Raw genomic sequence first — 21,394 nt, 5'->3', positions numbered from 1 at the left:
GAAAGAGTAATTGTCACTCTGATAGTCCAGAGCAATGCTATCAGCTGTAACTGTGAACTGGAAAGGCTCTTGCATGGATAGTCACCAGAGGAAAGATAGAAGGAAATGAGTGTGATAATAAATGGAAGTCACAGTACTTTATCATCCTACAAAACAAATTCACCTAAATACAAACAAAAAAATACAAGAGTAACATATTAACTGATTAACTTTTGTCCGGTGGTCTAATTAGTTGCAGTGCTACACTGTTCATATACCTGCATCACATAGACAGACTATAGTTAGATAGTTTTGTTGTAGGCAGAGTAAGGCAAGGCAAGCCAGACTTTTTTATACATCGCATTAAGGCAACGCAATGTGCTTTACATAAAAACAAAACACACACATATACAATAAAAAGAACATTAAAGGGATAGTAGCATTTTTTTTTAAAGTGTGGTTGTATGATCTACAAATAGCCCCTAAGTACTTTAATTGCAGTAGAAGACTCTCTGCACTCCTCCTGTTAGCAACGCCAGCCCATAATAGCCCTGCCCAGAGATTTACAACATACAGTGTTGTGAACGGACCCAAAGAAACGGCCTATTTTCACGGCCTAAAAGAGGTTTTACCTGGAAAAAAAATACACAGTTCCATTGTTCGCTATAATATTCTTTGGGTCTGTTCACAACACTGTACAGTATGTTGTAAATCTCTGGGCAGGGCTATTATGGGCTGGCGTTGCTAACGGGAGGAGTGCAGAGAGTCTTCTACTGCAATTAAAGTACTTAGGGGCTATTTGTAGATCATACAACCCCACTTTAAAAAAAAAAATGCTACTATCCCTTTAAAATAGAGCATACAATATGAGTTTGCAGCATGAAATATTGATTAGTATTAAAACAATTAAGAGGATTTACAGTGCGAATCCAAGATTAGGATTTAAAGTTCTAAAAGAGCTCACATGAAAACGTAAATGTTTTTAACCTGGATTTAAAAATGCTTAGAGTTGGGTCTGATTTCAGTTCTGCTGGTCGACCAAATTTGAATTGGGTATACTGAAATATGAATGCATTTTCACTTAGTATCACATAGACTCCACCACTGCTTTTACAGTATGAAAAATAGTAATAGTTTCTTTTAGAGCTTAGATTGGGCTCAACATACACCCCCGAGTTGAATTTGCCCGTAATTGTCCTTTAATACACCCTGGCAGGAAGGCCTCCTCTAACTGCTGTGGTATGTGTATGTGTATGTGTATGTGTATGTGTATCAGTAGAGCCTATAAAGCCGTCAGTGTGCTGTTAAAGGAGCATTCTGTCACTGCTGTGAGTGCTGCCTATGTAAATGTTTCTCTCTTGTGTGTGTGTGCAGCAGGTCAAGCGTCCTTCTGGCCTTTCAATTTTGTTTGCTGTGTGATGAGTTCATTAAATCCCTCCAACCCTCCCCTCCCCTCCATTGTCTGCACACACACACACACACATAGACAGACATACACACACACACACACACACACACAGACATCCATGAGCAATGCTTTAAAAACTGCTAATTTGATCAATACTTAATTTTTCCTCCTGGTTGCTCTTTTTCTCTGTTAAGCAGTGATAAGGAGAGGGAGGGGGTGGGGCTGTGTTCTTTAGTGTGTGTGTGTGTGTGTGTGTGTGTGTGTGTGTTTGTCAGACATCTGCGAATGGGTGAATTTATCAGCGTGTGTGTGTGTGTGTGTGTGTGTGTCTGATACAGCAATGCGTGTATCAGTGCTGCCACAGTTTCTGGCTGTAATTTCCGCATGGCCTTCTATTACCTGTGTGTGTGTATGTGTATGTGTGTGTGTGTGTGTGTGTGTGTGTGTGTGTGTGTGCGAGTGTGTGTGTGTGTGTGTGTGTGTGCAGACACTATCGGGCCATCTGGTAAATGGATAGGTTGGTGAGGTGTCGTCATGGCAGCCAGTTAACCGGGGATCCAAATGATGTCATCCCTCACCGCAGCAACACTTAAAGAGATAAGTTCCCTAAAGAGGCAGCCATTTATCAGCAGCCAACGCTCTCATACACAGGATAATACACACACACACACACACACACACACACACACACACACACACTGAGGGGAATACACACACGTATGGAAACAACAACACACACACACACACACACCCTATTGTTGAACTATTTGACTGCTCTAGTCCCGTTCTCCATTTGTAATCGCCCTGTCATGGCAGACACTGAAGAGGTGGTGGTGGTGTGTGTTTTTGAGTGTGTGTGTGAGTGTGTGTACGCACCTGCATGCCTGTGTGTGTGTGTGTGTGTGTGTGTGTGTGTGTGTATACTCTTTATGTCTTAAGGGAATTCATCCATTCCATGTAAAACCTTTTCTCAGGAGTCAATCAGATATAACAGCTTCCAGGTCTTTAGTATTATGGTATTGTTGCTGATTGTTGATAGTTGGTATTTTCTGAAACAGCATTTATACTTAAAGGGATAGTTCAACATTTTGGCAAATTGGCCCATTGCCATAATCCCTATAGTCGTAGCAGTAGGTTCGTTACCTTTAATTGTCGGTGCAAGCTGTTTTTTAGAACGGCGGAGCAGAGCCGTGAGCTGCTCAGAGCTACGCTACGGAGGCTCATTAGGGGATTTCTTGGTTTCCCTCATCAAACTCATCAAATACACAATCCAACAACTCCACAACGCTCTGGTGGACAAGTTGTGAGCTGCACATTCACCACGCTATGAGATAATAACACAACGTTACCACACAGAGTTGTTTTAGAGGGAAATTCATGCAAAACCACTGATGCGCGTTGCCTTCAGGGACAGTTTTTCAGCAAGCAGACTCTGTATTTACCTCTAAAACAACTCTGTCTGGTAACACACCTAACCAACTCGCGTATCCCTCCGCCCAGGGTTAGCGCCCGCCGATCAGCAGTTGGTTAGGTCCAAATAAAAACTGTGTTTTTCCTGCACTTTGAAGGGCTGGAAAAAATTATATTATAGTGAACAATGGAACTGTGCTCTTTTTTTTTCACTTAAAACCTCTTTTAGGCCGTGAAAATAGGCCGTTTCTTTGGGTCTGTTCACAACAATGTATGTTGTAAATCTCTGGGCAGGGCTATTATGGGCTGGCGTTGCTAACGGGAGGAGTGCAGAGAGTCTTCTACTGCAATTAAAGTACTTAGGGGCTATTTGTAGATCATACAACCCCACTTTTAAAAAAAATGCTACTATCCCTTTAAGTCTACTTCCTGTAGCTTTACCAGAAAAATGCAATGACAAAATAAATGTCTAAGGTAACTAGTAGAATAAAGTAAACAGACCATATCAGAGTCATTTAGAGTCTGTGATCAACCCTGCAAGAGAGTGAAATGGTAATGAGGTTGTGAAGCCAAATAGTTTGTTTCAGTTAATTACATGACTTTATCCTTAGATTAAAAGAACCAAAAGTATTTTTTGTTTTCATTTTACGTTTAAAAAAACGAACACTTGTGACATCTCCAGTCCAACAGAAAGATCTGGTCAAATGCAAAACCTATTGAACATTTCTGCAGGATAAAAAAAACTCAGTTTCAAGGTCTATTCTGTCTGTATTCTGTCTGTTCTGACTCCTGCTCCTCCTCTATAGCAGCTGGGTCTGACTGAGAGACACTCATCTGCTTTATAGTTACCAAACCTCCTCAAAATCATATTTAAGTCACTACTCATTTACATGGGAATTAAAATAGTACTATACTCCGACACAAATCAGAGTCTCGGCCTACTCGGTACCTTCCCAGGAACTAAATAAAACTAACCCTAGCCTAGACATTAGTCTGGCTGAAACAAAATCAGAGCTGTATGCGTTTTGAATGGGTCATGACTGGCTATGATTTTAGATGTATTGTAGGCTACATTTTATTGTATTGGTATGTCATTTTGAAGTCTTTTTTCTTACCTTCTTTCTTTTACTAAAAGCCTAACTAGGGACGGGGGTTGGAAACATCAGTCACAATGACTTGTTTGTAAAGAGTGGAAGTGTTACTATGTTAACCTGCATTGTCCCGATTAAATAAACTAAATTAAGTTAGTTAAAGCAGTACTAAAGAACTTTCAGTTTTGGTTGAGTTTGGCGGCGCCTGTGGACCAAAGCGGTAGTGTTTTGCCTGAAGGAAGACTCCATTTCCCATGAGCACTAGCGTGAAGCCCTGTAAATATCCTGCATTAAAATTAACAGAAGACATCAAAACTAAGTTTCTGTTTCCAGTGGATCATTTCAAAGTGAAAACACAAACATAATCCATTGCTAAAGTGCCGTTTTGCCTGTTCCCTCCTTGTTGTGACTCGCAAAAGTGAAAGTGAAAGTAAAGTGAGAGCAGGGTTCCTACCATGCTCCTCAAAGCTGCTTAGTGCCAGAGAAAGAGATACAGACCATAATGATACAGACCCCCTCAGGCCACGACAGAGGTGTCATTCAACTTGTTGTACGTCGATGTATCATCACAAAAGTTATGAAAATATTTTATGAAGGTTGAAAAGTTCCTTAGTGTTGGTTTAAAGGGATAGTTCACCCAAAATTGAAATTTTTATCCGTGGCTTCTCTGAGTTACAGGGGGTCTCGGCGTAGCAGTGCATGTCCATATAACGGTTGCTTCTTCGTAACAAAAAGACACACCAAAAAACATCCAAATACCTCCATGCTGCTCGTATGTAATGTCCGTCTTGTATTGAAGCCCTGAAATGCGAAATGGTCCCCAAAAAAATTTGGACGAACTGGGAAGAGGAGCTTCAAGAAGCTTCCGCTACAAAACAAGCTTGAAATATAGACTTATTTAATTTTTTTCGGGACAATTTCACATTTCGGGGCTTCAATACAAGACGGACATTACATACGAGCAGCATGGAGGTATTTGGATGTTTTTTGGTGTGTCTTTTTGTTACGAAGACAGTTAGTATCCATTTGCAACCGTTATATGGACATGCACTGCTACGCCGAGACCCCCTGTAACTCAGAGAAGCCACGGAGGACTCTGAAACTTCTCCCAGCCCTTAGTCCACATGAGGGGGAGGAGATATAATGAGTGAAATTTCAATTTTGGGTGAACTATCCAACTATCCCTTTAAGTTTGTTGTTTGACAGTATATGTATGCTTTTTTACGACGACCTGGATATGTTCATGTCATGCTCCACTCCAGTGTTTTTTACGTGTGAAGCAGTACAGAGACCCAGTGGTGAGTTGCAGTAGCCTATACCACCTGCACTGCTGCCCCCCCTGCCCCCCCCTACTCATCTCAGCTTCCATATATTGCTCCCTGGGCTTGGTGCCCCCCCCCCCCTACTCATCTCAGCTTCCATATATTGCTCCCTGGGCTTGGTGCCCCCCCCCCCTACTCATCTCAGCTTCCATATATTGCTCCCTGGGCTTGGTGCCCCCCCCCCCTACTCATCTCTGCTTCCATATATTGCTCCCTGGGCTTGGTGCCACGCTCCTCATCATGTTTGTCTAGGCTAATCGCCCAGTCACTGCCTCCTCCCTGCATTAACTTTGTAACAACAGAGACACCTTGTTAATGACGGTGCTAATTGAATGAAATGGCCATACTAACGAGCATAAAACCTCCCACTCACATTTTTGCTAATTAACAACACACTGGCTTAATTACAACAGTAGAAACACATGCAGCGCTGCCTCATTACTGTTAATTGCCACAGCTAACAGGGATTTATGGTAATTGGCTGTATAACCATTGTTAACGAGAGGCTGAATTAGCTAGACACACTCAGACAAGAGCAGAACAGAGATGTGCCAGAACTAATTAACAAGCTCTTGGGGATCTACATGACTGTATTGATCATCTAATTGGACGGTTTCATATCATACTCTCCTCTCCTGAGAGTGCATGGCTGACATCTGAGGTAGTATTAGCTTGTTTACATCATCACACACACATGATACTGTTACTGCTGTGGTCACTCAGTGCTGCTGCACCCAGGGCCGTTGCTAGGAATTCTGGGCCCCCTTAAAGAATACTAAAGTGGGCCCCCCCCCCCTAACTTTTCCTTTTTTTTTCTTAGACTACGTATGTATTATCGTTTTTTATTTAGCCTACTTTGTTTTGATGCTAATGCAGCATTACACTGCAAAAACTCAAGTATCTGAGCAAGAATGTTTGTCTCATTTCTAGTCAAAACAAATCTCATTCTACTTAAAAGAAGACACATCATATTAAAAGTAGCTTGTTTTTAGACACTTTTTACTTCTTTCAAGCAGATTTTCACTTGGAATAAGTAGAAAAATCTGACAGTGGAGCAAGTTTTTCTTCCTTATTACAAGCACAAAAAACTTACTTTCACTGGCAGATTTTTCTATTTATTGTGAATTTAAGTGAAAATGATCTAAAAACAAGTTAATCTTTAGGTGATGAGTCTTATTTTAAGTGGAAAGAGATTAGTTTTGACTAGAAATGAGACATTTGGACAAGAAATAAGACAAATATTCTTGGAAAGATGTTGAGTTTTTACAGTGTACTATGAGTATTAGTCAGGGTCTTACGCAGAATAAATCAGTCATACAAAGATTAGACTACTGGGGTTTTTTATGGGCCCCCCCACTGGGCGCTGGGCCCCTAGAGTTATCATCACCTTTCTCCCCTATACAACGGCCCTGGTCTCTGCTGAGCTGAACCCTGTTAGATGCTCAAACCAAACACGTATCAATCTCCCTAAACATACAGTAGTCCCCAACTAATGCATGATCTGTTTAGCTCGCTGAAAGTTACAGTGATCAGCAATTTGATGATTTAAGGATGATAATTTGAGAAATATAGAATTACATACATTTAGATTTAGATTTTATTTATTTGCACAGTTAGAAATTACACAAGTTAAAGTAACAATTTCACAATTTAAGGTGCAGGAAGAGGCGAAAACTCAAGGAGCTTATCAGGTGCCTCCACCTATAATTAAAAATAAAATATAATATCATACTAAAGAAAACAAAATATACGAATGAGCAATCAGAAATATATAGATGATAGAAATAAATGAAAATTTACAAGGTAATTACACAAAAAGAATAATCGAAATCGAAATATGTGAATAACAATAAAGAGTACAATTTAAAAATTAAGAAACAGACAACGACTAAAGAACAAACCAATTAAAACAAACTAGAAATTATTTCAAGGAGATTACATAAGAAGATAAAATGTGTGTCATGTCAGTACATCCATTAGCTACTTATGCCAGAGCAGCTCCATTTACAAAACAGAAATTAAATGGTGTTTCAGACGTCCTTTATAACCTTGTTTTGCTAAGTAGGAATATGTATTCCATGTACCGTATTGTATATTGACCCCTGGTTGTAACACGTTTTGGAGGATGCAGATCTAACGCTCGACGGGTTGCATGAGTATGGACCTGAGAGTTTGTAGTGAAATGGTCTTTGAGATGAGCAGGAATTCTGCTTTCCTCCTTTAAGACCTTAGAAGTAAAAAGACATGTCTGATTATAAATATTTATATTATAAATGTTAAGAATATGAAGTTTCTGAAACAAAGGAGTGGAGTTTACAAGTGTGTGTGTCAGGGCCGGTTCTAGGCAGCATATATGAGGGGGCAGTCAGAAATGTGAAGGGGGCTTCATGTGAACACATCAAGCTCCAGCACTTTGTTTTCTCTGTTCTTATAGTAACTTCATTGAATTGGGTTGTTGACTATGTGTCCAACTCCAACCTGGAGAAGAGCCTCTACCTTCAGACCTGTCCAACTAGGGGCCGGGGGGGCCAACCAGGGTCTTAGAGCCTCTACCTTCAGACCTGTCCAACTAGGGGCCGGGGGGGCAACCAGGGTCTTAGAGCCAAAATTTGTTACTGTCGTAATGCAAAGAGCCACATTATATGGGGGGTTAGGGGTGCATATACCTGAAGATGCATTGCAAACCCAGAGGGGGTGAAAAGGTCTGGGGGCATCCCCCCTAGAACATTTTTGTGATTTTAAAATGTGAATGAACATTTTAGAAAAGAACAGTGTCCCTTTTTCGGCAGATTTTCAAGACATTTATTTGAGGGGGTGCTGCCCCCTCTTGCCCCTGCGTGGATCCGGCCCTGGTGTGTGTGCAGATTGTGGTCTTCAGGAGGAACCGATGTCTCACAGACAGACAGACAGACAGTGTACAGGTCTGTTCAGTTTCCTCTGCAATCCATCTCTCTCTCTCTCATTCCTCCTTTCTTGACCTCTTAATTTGCTCCCCCTTTCACCCCCCCCCCTCCTCCTCCTCCCCCTCCTCCTCCTCCTCCTCTTCATATTCACTGCCTTTTATTCTCTTCCCCCTGATAAAGTGATTATGCTCATGTGTTCAGTTGAGGGGCAGTCAGGCAGACACAGTCTAGATTGGTATGCATGTAGTATTACTGCGTGTCAGTGTGTGTGTGTGTGTGTGTGTGTGTGTGTGTGTGTGTGTGTGCCGGATCGCTCACAGCTCATTGGTTGTATATGAGGGTGTCAGTTAGTCATTGTAGTCATTGGTTAAAAGATCTGGTTAGTATCCATAATGGCCTCTTATTACCTACTACACCCTTTGAACACAAATATCAATGTGTGCATGTGTGTGCGCGCGCGCGTGTCTGTATATGTGTGTGTGTGTGTGTGTGTGTGTTTGTGTGTGTGTGTGTGTGTGCGTGTGCGTGTGTGTGTGTGCCACCAAGAAAGAGAAGTGTGATGTCTGATGCTCATATCTGAAGACAGATTAGATGGTAAATTCCTACCAGTTCAGTTTTACGTTAGGTACATTGACATTAACATAATTTAACTCAGTTACTGTGTATTGACCTTTACTCTGGGGTACAAAGCAGGGTGGTTATCCCGCAGGTGATGATTCATATGGTTCATAATGTTGTGTAACTTTGTTTACATTCTGTGTGAGTTGCGCTGATCTGCCGACATGGTTCCCACATAATCTTTTTTTGAAAGTGACGGGATTAAAACCTTTACAATTAAATAATTGTGGCATTTAATACTGCGATTCATTGTGAAAACAAGTAATTGTGACATAGTCCGTCCACCGTAGGCCTACGATAAAGGCAGTTGTCCTTGTGTCTTTGATTGCACCAGTATTAACATTCAACCTAGAGCTTCTTTATAACCAAAGACACATGGGAAGAATCTAAACCTTATGGAACTTTGAGCTTGAGTTTTGCGAGCTGTTTAAAAATCTCAGCTTTAGTCTTCACTATGACGACCGCCACAGACAGAAGAAGTAAAGATGGCCGACACTCAGGGCCGGCCCTAGGATGTTGGTGGCCCCCTAAACAAGGTTTTTGTTTGTGGCCCTGCACTCTAAGCACAAACACCAAATCACTGGTTAAAACTGAATACAGACGTGTTTATGCCCTCTGAGGTTTGAGGCCATTTTCTCCACTTTTACATATTTTCTTAAATGTATCTTTTTAAGATACTTGCAGATGTAACAATACTCAAGTGTTTTATGTCTAAATATTAGAACCTCCGCTGTAAGCACACTGAGGCCAGTTTGTCCTAGAACACTGTAGAAAGAAATAATTTAGGACAAATGCTGGAAATTTGAGGTCTGCTTTTTGAAACATGTCCAATCCCTTGTGAAAACACACCTTCAGTCATGAGAATGAACTGTTTTGGTGCTTGAAATAGGATATGAATACAGTAATAGATAAGTGTAGAAAACAAGTCTAAAATGACATTTTGTCAGATTGTTTTCTGAGCACAAATGTTGTCATTCTGCCGTTCTATTTTCACCAAATGTCTCAAATGTGAGATAAAAGAAGCTGAATATTGACTTCACATTACATATAAAGCTCATAGCTGCACGTGCAGACCTCAGGATGTTTAAATGACTTGATGAACCCCGGTACCTTTCTGATCATGTGGCCCCCCACCTAACGGCTGTGGCCCTAAACAACCGCCCTGCCGACACTTTACCCAAACACTGATGACAACGTGGATAAAAGCTCAGCCTCACTTCATGAGATTTCTCATTGTAACTAAGTTATTATAATAAAAGTAGATAAGTAATTCTTTACCTCCAATTCCTCTGCTTGTGTATACAGTTAGTGTGTGCTGCGTGCATATGCAAATTAGTAGTGTGTGTGTGTGTGTGTGTGTGTGTGTGTGTGTGTGTGTGTGTGTGTGTGTTGCACTGTGACAGGGACTAATGTCTAAATCAGCCAAACTCCATCGCCCTGTCGCCCCGCTCCCCTACAAATGTCACCTGTTCCCGGCCAGTGATTTGCATAATGCAAAGCTTCTCAGTCGTAACGGTCCGATTAGCGGTGGGGAATGCTGGGACCATTCCTGACGCACCAAGCCGTTAACAGCTCCTTTTCACCGGGAACAACTGTGATTAACTGAGGGGGGGGCGGAGGGGAGGAGGGGAGGAGGGGAGGGGAGGGGAGCAGGGGCAGAAAGAGAAGAAAGAGAGAACGAGGAGCGCCTGAAAGTGTTCACACACTAGTTGTATTAATTACAGACAGACAGGTTGGCTGCGGGTGACATCACCAGCTGATAAGACGAGAAGAAGAGAGCACTGAGCTGAAGAGGAGGGGAGGAGGAGGTGGAGAGGAGAGGAGGGAGAGGAGGGAGAGGTGAGTGGAGGAAAAGAAAGAGAGAGGCAGAGGAGAAGGACAACATGGACATGGAGAGGAGAAGAGGGAGGAGAGGAGCAGGGAAGAGGAGAGGATGGAAGGAGAGAGGAGGTTCACAACCCAACCCCAAAGCCACAAGCTTCTTTATAAGTGAATAATAAACAGCTGATTTCCTTCATTAGAGCAGAATGAGTGATGGATGAGAGATGATACAAGGCATAAGAAAAGACTTTGGTGTTGGTGTGATCATGGGCAGCAGAGTATTTCTAATAACCTGCTTGCTGACTGTTGTTGGGCAGTTCTATGTATGTATGGCTGATTTAATTAGAGATGATAAACATTAAACACGTTTCTTTGAATTTCTTCAGATTGTGGCATTTTAGTCTTGATCTTTTAGCCTCCTTCACTTTGTCAGACAGGTGATATCTTCATTCAACAGGTCTGACAGTCATCAGGCCTGGCTGTGGAGAGGACAATTTAACTCAGCTTTCCAAAAAAAAAAAAAGGTTTATCACAGTTAATTCATGATTTTTCACATTGGGCCAGGTAGGTTTCCCTTAAAGGGATAGTAGCATTTTTTTAAAGTGGGGTTGTATGATCTACAAATAGCCCCTAAGTACTTTAATTGCAGTAGAAGACTCTCTGCACTCCTCCCGTTAGCAACGCCAGCCCATAATAGCCCTGCCCAGAGATTTACAACATACAGTGTTGTGAACAGACCCAAAGAAACGGCCTATTTTCACGGCCTAAAAGAGGTTTTACCTGAAAAAAAATACACAGTCCCATTGTTCGCTATAATATAATTTTTTCCAGCCCTTCAAAGTGCAGGAAAAACACAGTTTTTATTTGGACCTAACCAACTGCTGATCGGCGGGCGCTAACTCTGGGCGGAGGGATACGTGAGTTGGTTAGGTCCAAATAAAAACTGTGTTTTTCCTGCACTTTGAAGGGCTGGAAAAAATTATATTATAGCCAACAATGGAACTGTGTATTTTTTTACCTCTTTTAGGCCGTGAAAATAGGCCGTTTCTTTGGGTCTGTTCACAACACTGTATGTTGTAAATCTCTGGGCAGGGCTATTATGGGCTGGCGTTGCTAACGGGAGGAGTGCAGAGAGTCTTCTACTGCAATTAAAGTACTTAGGGGCTATTTGTAGATCATACAACCCCACTTTAAAAAAATGCTACTATCCCTTTAATAAATGAAACCATCATTTAAATCTTCGTCTAATATTAAAATGAGTGTGACAAGTATTCAAAAAAAGTAAGAAATCAGGAAGGGGGCAAATACTTTTTAAGAGAACTGTATGTACTTGAACTTAGTGACACAATTCTCTAGGCCTTTACACCGCATCATAACAACATCCTCTTGTAGAAAGTGTGAGTTTTCAGTGAATGTGTTGCTTCTGTGTGAAATTTGAAACCGGAAGTGGCTTCAATTCTATAATCTAGTATATTGTGCCAAATCTTTACCAGATTTGACATGTCTGATGACACTAACACATCAGCATACTCACAAAGTCTACTCCAGCACCACCTCAAACCGCAGGTCAGTTTCAGTTATGGTGTCCTGATCAGTGTTTGTAAATGGAAAAAATGGCACCCACCTTGATTATTGTTGAAGTTATATCTGCTATAGCTGAATAGTCATTGATATCAACCAGTTTAAAGGGATAGTTCAACATTTTGGCAAATTGGCCCATTGCCATAATCGCTATAGTCATAGCAGTAGGTTCATTACCTTTAATTGTCGGTTTTTAGCTCATCAAATTCAACATCCCAAAACTCCAAAACGCTTTCGTGGACAAGTTGTGAGCTGCACATTCACCACGCTATGAGATAATAACACAACGTTACCACACAGAGTTGTTTTAGAGGGAAATACAGAGACTGTTGATGAAAAACTGTCCCTGAACGCAACGTGCATCAGTGGTTTTACATGAATTTCCCTCTACAACAACTCTGTGTGGTAACGTTGTGTTATTATCTCATAGCGTGGTGAATGTGCAGCTCACAACTTGTCCACCAGAGCGTTGTGGAGTTGTTGGATTGTGTATTTGATGAGTTTGATGAGGGAAACTAAGAAATTCCCTTAGCCTCCGTAGCGTGGCTCTGAGCAGCTCACGGCTCTGCTCCGCCGTTCTAAAAACAGCTTGCACCGACAATTAAAGGTAACGAACCTACTGCTATGACTATAGGGATTATGGCAATGGGCCAATTTGCCAAAATGTTGAACTATCCCTTTAAGGGCCTGTGCTTGGATTGGACATCTGGTCAAAATGAATCTATCTATCTATCTATCTATCTATCTATCTATCTATCTATCTATCTATCTATCTATCTATCTATCTATCTATCTATCTATCTATCTATCTATCTATCTATCTATCTATCTATCTATCTATCCACCTAACTCTTTTCCCTCCCCCTCTTCCCCCTCTCCCCTCCTTTCCCTGCGTGTCTGTAGTTGACAGATGAGGCAGGGATAAGAGGATGAGAGGGAAGATGTGTTGCACCTCACTTCTCTTTCTAATGTCTGTGGCTGCCGGGAAACCATGTGGAAAACTAAAGACTATTAATGCCACAAACAAATCTCTCCCAAAACGTAAGCTCTTTTACATGTTTTAGTGCACGGGCGGGCTGAGGGCTTAATGACATGGAGAGAGGAGGAGGATGGAGGATGGAGAAAAGGAGGGAAAAGGGATGGAGAGAGGGATGAAGAAGAGAAAGAGAAAGATGGAGATGGAAAATATAGGAAACAGGAAGAAAATAAGGGGCACGATATTACTGTAACATGAGGCAAGTGAAAAGATGTTGGGGGAGGAGGAGGAGGAGAGGGAAGTAATGGAGGAGAACAAGCAGAGGAAAAGAAGTGAAAAGGAGAAATGGAGAGATTCAAAGAAAGGAACTAGGAGTAAACAGGGAGGAGGAGTAAGACGGAGATGAAAAACTGAGGCCAAACTGGGTTCAAGACAAAAACCACCAGGGTTAAAACTCTGAAGTTTAAAGAGGAACGAAGCAGGATTATTACCGTGGCTATGCTACATTTCTAGCTCTGGAGTAACTGTGATAGTTAACTACATGCAGGGCTGTTGTATAGGGGAGAAAGGTGATGATAACTCTAGGGGCCCAGCGCCCAGTGGGGCCCATAAAAAACCCCAGTAGTCTAATCTTTGTATGACTGATTTATTCTGCGTAAGACCCTGACTAATACTCATAGTACACTGTAAAAACTCTACATCTTTCCAAGAATATTTGTCTTATTTCTTGTCCAAATGTCTCATTTCTAGTCAAAACTAATCTCTTTCCACTTAAAATAAGACTCATTACCTAAAAATTAACTTGTTTTTAGATCATTTTCACTTAAATTCACAATAAATAGAAAAATCTGCCAGTGAAAGTAAGTTTTTTGTGCTTGTAATAAGGAAGAAAAACTTGCTCCAATAACAGATTTTTTCTACTTATTCCAAGTGAAAATCTGCTTTAAAGAAGTAAAAAGTGTCTAAAAACAAGCTACTTTTAATATGTAAGTATAATGAGATTTGTTTTGACTAGAAATAAGACAAATATTCTTGCTAAGATCCTTGAGTTAGATACATACGTAGTCTTAGAAAAAAAAAGGAAAGGTTAGGGGGAGGGGCCCACTTTAGTATTCTTTAAGGGGGCCCAGAATTCCTAGCAACGGCCCTGACTACATGACTTGTGACTTGTTACTATAGTGAGAATGGAGGCTCTCTGCCTTCACCTGGCACTTTGCAGCATCAGTGTATAGTACTTGGCCGCTGTCCTGGTGTCCTACTGTAGCTCTCAACACAAACATACTCCGTAACCCATAATATTTTGTTCATGACAGTTACGACTACATATACAGTATACAGTATATACACGTCCATTGTATAATATGTTATATAACGTTATCCACCACTTCATGGATTGATTTTTTGCCGGTTTAGTTAAAAAACAAAGACTTCCACTAATTTGCCTGCTGCACTTACAATAATACAAAGTAGGAAGAGAGAAAAGGTCAAGGTTCATGTCTGTTAAAGGGATAGTTCACCCAAAATTCAAATTTCACATTATCTGCTCACCCTCATGTGGACTAAGGGCTGGGAGAAGTTTCAGAGTCCTCCGTTCCTTCTCTGAGGTCTGTTCACAACACTGTATGTTGTAAATCTCTGGGCAGGGCTATTATGGGCTGGCGTTGCTAACGGGAGGAGTGCAGAGAGTCTTCTACTGCAATTAAAGTACTTAGGGGCTGGGGCGGTGTGTGGCGCAGTGGTTAAGGCGGCCGCCCCATGTAGAGGCTACAGTCCTCCTCGGGCAGACCTTTCCTGCATGTCATTCCCCCTCTCTCTGCCTCCCCCTTTCCTGTCTGTCTCACTGAGCTATCAAATAAAGGCAAAAAGCCAAAAAATATACTTAAAAAAAAATAAAAAAAAGTACTTAGGGGCTATTTGTAGATCATAAAACCCTACTTTAAAAAAATGCTACTATCCCTTTAAGCTAAATTGCTCAATGATTCAAGATTAATGTGCAATGTGATGTGTTCAACGTCCCCTTTGAGCGTCTCATTGAGACAATTGTTAGCGACTGGACTGGTTAGATGTGAGAGGACTGGGATATGTAGCCTACACTGCAAAAACTCAAAATCTTTCCAAGAATATTTGTCTTATTTCTTGTCAAAATGTCTCATTTCTAGTGAAAACTAAACTCTTTTCGCTTAAAATAAGACTCATCACCTAAAAATTAACTTGTTTTTAGATCATTTTCACTTGTTTCAAACTAATTTTCACTTGAAATAAGTAGAAAAATCTGCCAATGAAAGCAGGTTTTTTGTGTTTGTAATAAGAAAGAAAAACTTGCTTTCACTGGCAGATTTTTCTACTTATTTCAAGTGAAAATATCCTTGAAAAAAGTAAAAAGTGTCTAAAAACAAGCTACTTTTTTTTATGAGTCTTATTTTAAGTAAAATGAGATTTGTTTCGACTAGAAATAAGACAAATATTCTTGGTGAGATTTTGAGTTTTTGCAGTGTACTGACCTTATGTTCTAGAATAAAATGTGAAAACCCAGGGTGACTAAACTAAACGGTCTCTGACTCCTCTGGTCTCGTCGCCTCCACAGGCTTCAGTCCAGTCTAATTCTTTTTTTTATGGGTTTCAAAAGTTAACAGCTGTTCCAGTTATTAAGCTGTTCCAACTGGAGATAGCTGCCCACGCAGTCATCCAAACCTTAACCAAGCCTTCTCTCCAGCGATAGCATCACAGTGTTGAGTGGGAAAAGAAGCACGCCCATTAGATGTCCAGCTAGATAAATACACTATAATGGGTTGCTGGGGATGCGTTTGGTCATTTGGCCTGTCGTTCTCATCAGATGTGATCTTCGGGTCGCCGCCATGAATCAGGCAGCGGTGCGATGTCGTTGGTCATCTTGGCAGCTGAACAAAGCCCGTGCGGCGACTGGGGAGGGACAGACACGGCTAATGGAGCCAGATTAGGATGGGTGTGTGTGCTGCTTTGTAAGTTGTAAAGCGCTGTGCTGCCACTGCCACTGTCGAGTCTCGTGGGGTCAGTGGCGACTTTATGAGCAAAGCATCATGGGCCGGCGGCGGATGGTGGCCGGTGGCAACCCTGTGCTGTTTCTGCTGTGGTGTGCTGATTGTTGTTGTTGAGGTTTTTATGATATGTGTGGCCGGCCGTGTGAGTCTGAGTCTGAGTGCAGGCCTGCTGCTGCTGGTGGTGATGTGCCGGTGGGATGATAAGAGGCTGATAAACCTTTAAGGGCTAATGATTTCCACTAATGAGAAAACTGGCTGTGATTATGACAAATAGGTGAAGAGCAGCAGGCTAAGCAGTGACACACAGCAGCTATTGTTGAGCAGCCGAGCCACAGCATCTCATTACTCCTCCTCCTCCTATAGACCAGGTCCTCATAGTCCTCCAACTCCTCTACACACGCTGTAGACCGGTCTATTCCGCCTCCTGGTGGACCCTGAGCTTATCGTTTAGCCAGCTAGAATGTAGGTTTAAAGGGATATTTAAACATTTTGGCAAATTGGCCTATCAATATAATCCCTATAGTTTTAGGCGTAGGTTAAAGGGACAACGAGGAGTTTCTATTCGGTTATAAAAAAAAGTCTCATATTAATGTGGATGAATCTACGTTACCACTTGTTAATGGTCCATTTTAGATAAATCTATGGTTTTGTCTTTATGGTTATTTTGTTATTATTAGTGGTGGTGGAAATGCTGGGCGAGCCGACCAGCGTTTCTTTACTTTCGGTTTCGTGGCGAGTCATGAGAATAACGCCGCCGTATGAATCTCCGTTTATGGTGGGAACTACGACGGTATGTGATCGTCTTCCAACCTCTGACTTTAATTCTTGATGAATGAAAACATGAGTCTGTCTTGCGCCGGTCAAAGAATTTCACCGTGCGGAGGCTCATAAATGTAGTGTGGAAACACTTCGCTTTAACAAAACTCCTGGTTGTCCCTTTAAAGCAGAAGTAAGCGATATGTTTGTGTTAATCTAAGTCTTAAATAGTTCTATCTTCCGACAGCAATCACTTCTATAGAGTGTTTGGTCTGAAACACGGGTCTGTCAGTCACTCTGCTCTGCTCTGAGCCCAGGAGAAAACTTTCCTTGTAACCTACAACCTTTATCCAATGAGGAGAGAGAACGGCATAAAGGGGCAGTCCTCTCTGTGTGTGCAGCCAAGGGATGCGCCTGAATGTGGCGACATAGGGACGAGGACCAATAGATCCATGACGAGGGCGGGGGCTGCTAACTCCATCTGCTGACAAGACGTTATGGTGCGTTCAAGGCAACTCGTAACTGGTGTTTTTCCGACCTGTGAAGTCGTACCAGTTCGATCTGGTACGAGTTCACGGGTCAGAAGTTACGAGTGGCCGTTATAGTGACTTTCACCGGTAAAACAGGTCGGAAAAACACGAGTGGGTTGCCTGGAACACTACAAAGTCGTAAGTCGTGACTTGCGCAGCAGTATTTGTCCATATAATGGTTGTCAATGGATACCAACTTTCTTCGTCCAAAAAGACACACCAAAAAACATCCAAATACCTCCATGCTGCTCGTCTGTAATGTCCCTCTTGTATTGAAGCCCCGACATGAGAAATTGTTCCGCCGGTCAGTGCAAATCACGCGAGATTTGCACTGACACAGGAAGAGCAGTGAACCGAGACACTGGAAGCTTCCGCTACAAACACGCTTACAATATAGATATTTAATTTTTTTCTGAACAATTTCTCATGTCGGGGCTTCAAATACAAGACGGACATTACAGACGAGCAGCATGGAGGTATTTGGATGTTTTTTGGTGTGTCTTTTTGGACGAAGAAAATTGGTATCCATTGACAACCATTATATCTTCCTATCAGAGAAGGAACGGAGGACTCTGAAAATTCTCACAGCCCTTAGTCGACATGAGGGTGAGTAGATAATGAGTGAAATTTGAATTTTGGGTGAACTATCCCTTTAACTACACACCTGCATTCCTTCTGACTATATGGACAGGTTCATTAAACATCTTCAGAGCCCCCTCTAGTTCTAGTAGGACCATGATGAGACACACACACAGACAACACTAGCCCCGCTGCCAGAAGCTGGTGAGAAACACAACACAGTTTATAGTCGCCATTCTTTCATTTTTACTTCTTTACACTGAGTTGATATCAAATTAAACTGTTTCTTCCGAGGGCTCGGTGCAGCGGCGCCGTCCTGTCAGCCTGCTGATGCCGCCCTTTCACCACAGTAGTAATTGGAGCACTTATCTCTGAGCCTGCAGAGCATTAATACAGTTAAATAATAGCAGTCGGAGTATATCAATATCCCTTAACCTCCATTCCAACCTTAAAATCCCACCACCACCTTTTAACCTCCCCTCCCTCTATCATTCCCTGCTTCCCCCCCTTTCCTCTTTTCCTCCCACAACCCCTCCACCTTATCCTGTCCTCCATCCTCTTGCTCTCCCTCCATCCGTATCATCTCCCCCTCCTTCCCCTTCCCCTCTCCAGACTCATTTCAGCATGAGATTATAAATGGAGCCTTGGGAAAATGTGATAAATCAATTAATCATTTGTAGCCGTGTAGCTTAATGAGTGAACTCAGGTGTCATAATTAGTTCTCCCAGTATCAATCATTAAAGTGCAAGTTTGCTGATAAACAGGCAGCTGATGAGAGCGAAGAGAGACGTGTCGGAGAGTTTCCCTCCATTATTGCTGGGAAATCACATGATAAGAGAAATAAATGTGCAGTAATGAGCTGCTGTTTACAGTGTGTTCTTCCTGCTGCTGCTGCTGCTCTGAGTGGCCGTGTTTCAATCTGACAGTCTGACAACACATCAGCTGCTTCTGTCTTCTGACTTCCCTTCATTGTTAGAGCTATAACTAATGTATTTACTGTAGATCCTGCACTTAAACAAAGTTACAACATATTAGGCACAGTGAGTAAGTAAACTTTGGAAGATTTAAAATACGTACAGTAAAGTTCAGAAGTTTTCAGGATGCAGAATAAGAACTTCCACAGTGTTTTAGTATATTTAAAAACAAATCATTGTTTTACAGTTGAGGTTATGTTCACATTTCGTATGCCTTGCCCTTTAAAGGACAGTTCAACATTTTGGCAAATTAGCCCATTGCCATAATCCCTATAGTCATAGCAGAAGGTTCGTTACCTTTAATTGTCGGTGCAAGCTATTTTTAGAACGGCGGAGCAGAGCCGTGAGCTGCTCAGAGCTACGCTACGGAGGCTAAAGGAATTTCTTGGTTTACCTCTTCAAACTCATAAAATGCACAATCCAACAACTCCACAACGCTCTGGTGGACAAGTTGTGACCTGCAGAATCACCACGCTATGAGATAATAACACAACGTTACCACACAGAGTTGTTTTAGAGGGAAATACAGAGTCTGCTTGCTGAAAAACTGTCCCTGAACGCAACGCGCATCAGCGGTTTTGCATGAATTTACCTCTAAAACGGCTCAGTTTCGTAACGTCCCGTTATTATCTCATAGCGTGGTGAATGTGCAGCTCAGTGGTTGGATTGTGTATTTGATGAGTTTGATGAGGGGAAACCAAGAAATCCCATAATGAGCCTCCGTAGCGTAGCTCTGAGCAGCTCACGGCTCTGCTCCGCCGTTCTAAAAACAGCTTGCACCGACAATTAAAGGTAACAAACCTACTGATACACTGCAAAAACTCAAAATCTTACCAAGAATATTTGTCTTATTTCTAGTCAAAACAAATCAAATTATACTGAAAATAAGACTCGTCACATAAAAAGCAGCTTGTTTTTAGACACTTTTTACTTCTTTCAAGCAGATTTTCACTTGAAATAAGTAGAAAAATCTGACAGTGGAGCAAGTTTTTCTTCCTTATTACAAACACAAAAAACTTGCTTTCACTGGCAGATTTTTCTACTTATTTCAAGTGAAAATTAGTTTGAAACAAGTGAAAATGATCTAAAAACAAGTTACTTTATAGGTGGTGAGGTGAAAAGAGATTAGTTTTGACTAGAAATTATACATTTTGACAAGAAATAAGACAATTATTCTTTCGTTTTTGCAGTGTAGCGATTATGGCAATGGGCCAATTTGCCAAAATGGTGAACTATCCCTTTAAAGGGACATTGTGTACCTTCTCCTGTTCTCTAAAATCGATTATTTGGTTCAAAAGTCTGTTTTTCATTAACCAGTAATCCCCCCATCAGCAAAGTGAAGTGTTCCTTTCAGCTCTGAATGAGCCGTTCATATCATTCATATCTACATGGAGCGGGTAAGCTCGGTGCTGCTGCCATGTGGTGTCGCCATGTTTTTACGTTACACTGATGCTGCATTCACCTGCAGTCGGGCAGACGGCCGTCGCTAACAAACCAAATGTCATTTTAGTCACAGAAGTCCAGAGAAAGACGGTAAAACAATACCACATCGCCATGACAACATATTGTCACGTGTATTGTTTTGCCTCGTGCTGACGGACCACTTGTTTACACTGCAAAAACTCAAATATCTTACCAAGAATATTTGTCTTATTTCTAGTTAAAATGTCATTTCTAGTCAAAACAAATCTCATTATACTAAAAACAAGACTCATCACATAAAAAGTAGCTTGTTTTTAGACACTTTTTACTTCTTTCAAGCAGATTTTCACTTGGAATAAGTAGAAAAATCTGACAGTGGATCAAGTTTTTCTTCCTTATTACAAGCACAAAAAACTTGCTTTCACTGGCAGATTTTTCTACTTATTTCAAGTGAAAATTTGTTTGAAACAAGTGAAAATGATCTAAAAACAAGTTCATTTTTAGGTGACGAGTCAGATTAGTTTTGACTAGAAATGAGACATTTTGACAAGAAATAAGACAAATATTCTTGGAAAGATTTTGAGTTTTTACAGTGTACATAGAGGCTTGTTTATGCCGTTACCTGCAGCAGCTGTCGTCCATCTGCCGTCTGCCCAATTTCAGGTGAATGCAGCATGAAAAATACGATTGAGTTGCTTGCGATCTACAACCGCAACGCTAGATGGGAGGAATTCCGGTAACACTTTACTTGAATAGGTATTCATAAGATTGACATAACACTGTCATAACCATGACATAACAGCTGTCTTATACATCAATGAATACTTCTGACAGCTGTGGTTAAGTGTCATTCGGTAAGTTATGTCACTTTTGATGCAAAGTTGACATTGTTTGAGATGTTCTTGTTATGAGAACTTGACATAATTTTTTAAAGTCTGGCCATTAGGTCTGCTATGACAGTTTAAATTGTCTTTATGTCAAGTTGTCAGAACAAAAACATCTCAAAC

This window comes from Trachurus japonicus, chromosome 10 (genome assembly GCF_045865225.1).
Source record: "Trachurus japonicus isolate A0001 chromosome 10, Traja_1.0".
In the NCBI taxonomy this organism is placed as follows: domain Eukaryota; kingdom Metazoa; phylum Chordata; class Actinopteri; order Carangiformes; family Carangidae; genus Trachurus; species Trachurus japonicus.
This window is presented reverse-complemented; position numbering follows the sequence as displayed.